This window comes from Dipodomys merriami, unplaced genomic scaffold (assembly GCF_024711535.1).
Source record: "Dipodomys merriami isolate MVZ:Mamm:240054 unplaced genomic scaffold, mDipMer1.0.p SCAF_2, whole genome shotgun sequence".
NCBI lineage: Eukaryota > Metazoa > Chordata > Mammalia > Rodentia > Heteromyidae > Dipodomys > Dipodomys merriami.
In genome coordinates this window covers 10,396,129-10,398,753 of record NW_027203381.1, presented here as the reverse complement: position 1 = coordinate 10,398,753, position 2,625 = coordinate 10,396,129, and the positions used below count along the sequence as shown (strand labels likewise).

The 2,625-nt window shown below is 36.9% G+C and overlaps 1 pseudogene; it reads left to right on the top strand.

Moving 5' to 3' along the window:
* The first annotated feature begins 885 nt into the window (after nt 1-885).
* LOC138831556 (large ribosomal subunit protein uL24-like) lies at nt 886-1,412 on the top strand (annotated as a pseudogene).
* Nucleotides 1,413-2,625: the final 1,213 nt, after the last annotated feature.

Genomic DNA, 2,625 nt, shown 5'->3' with positions numbered 1-2,625 from the left:
AAATCTCTAAACTTCTAGTACAATATGTTTTTTTTACATTAAACCCCAACATTGTTTATATGTAGAGAAATTGAAGGCTTACAAGATAAATTTGCAATCTTTTTTTAGCTAAATAATAATTTATATTTTTATAATAATTTTATATTTATATATTATATATATTTTATAGTAATTTTATATTTTTCTAAGCTACTAATGACATGTAGCTACTTCCAAAAATAATCACAAACCAAGCATTTTCATTTCTACAGAGACAGTAATGTTACTTGGATACAAGAGAAACTAAGGAAAAGGAGATTTTTCTTTGGTGAAAGATTGAGCTATTATTTGATGTCAATATTTTAAAGAAGGTGCTCTAACTTTGAAAGAATAATTAAAGAGATTCAATATTACAACATTTTCCCTAACTGTATATTAAAGGTGATCATATACAGTTTACATAAATAAACATGCTAATTTGGTATAAGTAACTCATTCAAACTATTGTTTAAGTTCATTCCTTTTTTTTTTTTTTTTTTTTTTTTTTGCCTTTCTATGATTTTTTCTTTTTGGAGACCAACTTCTAAGGATATTATAAAGTAATAACCTAGTATAAGGATGATTATAATTAGAGAAGAACTATGCCAATTATATCTTTAACTAGAAGACACACTCTACTCTCCTTTAATTTGTTACACTTTTCAAAAGAACAAACAACACATCAAAGAACAGTAATTGCATTTCATGCACCATCAGCTAGTCAAGTTTAAGAATACTCCCAATTACTGTCACAGAACACAAAACATGGATTTTTAAAAATTATATTCAACATAAAATAATGTCTCAGCTTGAAAACCCTGAATGAGAACAAATACTTTTCAAATAAGCAAACCTTCGGATGTGCTCTTCCCCCTTTTCGGCCATTGCTGGAGCAGCAGCGGCCAAAATGAAGTTCAATCCCTTTGTCACTTCTGACCGAAGCAAGAACCGGAAAAGGCATTTCAATGCACCTTCCCACATTCGCAGGAAGATTATGTCTTCTCCTCTTTCCAAAGAGCTGAGACAAAAGTACAATGTGCGGTCTATGCCCATCCGGAAGGATGATGAGGTGCAGGTTGTACGAGGAACTATAAAGGCCAGCAGATTGGCAAAGTGGTCCAGGTTTACAGAAAGAAGTATGTCATCTACATTGAACGGGTACAGCGGGAAAAGGCCAATGGCACCACTGTCCACGTGGGCATTCACCCCAGCAAGGTGGTAATCACCAGGCTGAAACTGGACAAAGACCGCAAAAAGATCCTGGAACGGAAAGCCAAATCCCGCCAAGTAGGAAAGGAAAAGGGCAAATACAAGGAAGAAACAATTGAGAAGATGCAGGAGTAAAATAATCTTATATACAACTTTTGATTTAAAAAAAAAACTTCTTAAATGAATATCGTTTGTTGTATATATGGTGTTTTGGGATGTTGGTGCTTTTCAGTGGCTTAACTGTCATTGGATCTGGAAGAGGAAGTTGGCATATATTTTGAGCAGGCCGCCCTTTAGTGTAGTGCCCTCCAGTACCTTGATTCTAGAAACTGAAACTGTTGAAAATCAAATGGTCATCTACATTTGCCCATCAGTTTACATGGCATATACTTTGGTCATATTGCCTCCTCTATTACCTTTTACTCTCCATCACTCCACTCTCCTTTTTACTTAGTCTTGTACATTTACTTAAATAGGTTTCAATATGAACAATTCACAAAAGTGTGGAATTCTTGGTTGAGTGCTGACTTAGCATTCCTTCAAGTGTGCTCAAGAGTAGTATAGTAGAATCTAGTGGTAATTGTAGGGTTTTATTTTTGTTTTGTGTGGATACTGGGTTTGAACTCAGTGTCTAGGTGTTGCCTGTTAGTTTTTTTGTTCAAGGCTGTTCTCTACCACTTGAGCCACAGCTCCACTTATTTATCTACCTAGGCTGGCTTCAAACTGATCCTCATCTTAAGTCTGGGTAGCTAGAAAGTGTAAGCCCCTGTACCCAGCTTTAATTCTAGTTTTTTTTTTTTGAGGAACAACAACACTGATTACCATAATAGCTGCACTAATTGAAATTGCCACCAGCAGTGTAGTAAGAATACTGCCTTCAGAATACACTAAGTGTGAATGTAAAAAAAAAAAAAAAAAAAAAAAACCTTCAGATGTTCCATCTAACAAACATCGCTGGTGGAATGACAGCCCTTCCTAACACATCCTCCACAAGTGAACACATATTTCTAGCAACAACAGTCACATATTGGTAAGGTATTATTGTTTCAGTTCAACTCTTGATCTTCCAGCTTTTCCTCTTCCTCTCCCTTCTCCACCTGTGTGCGCATGTGTAGGCCATGTCATACTTAATTGTCTTCTCCTATTGTCCCCCTAGTAGGGAAGTGACTACCTAAGCTCTGATGGAACAGCGTGCTATGTGATCCCAGGCAACAACAGGAAGAAGCAAGTCAAAGTGGAAGGTACATCCTGGCACTGGGGGCTCAGCCTACAATTGTAGGAGGCTGAGATGGAAGACAGACTCAAAGCTAGCCCAGGCAGGAAAGTCCATGAGACTCTGGTCTCTCATTATCTGCCACAAAGCCAGAGGTAAGGGTATGCCTCACAGGGTAGCCAAGG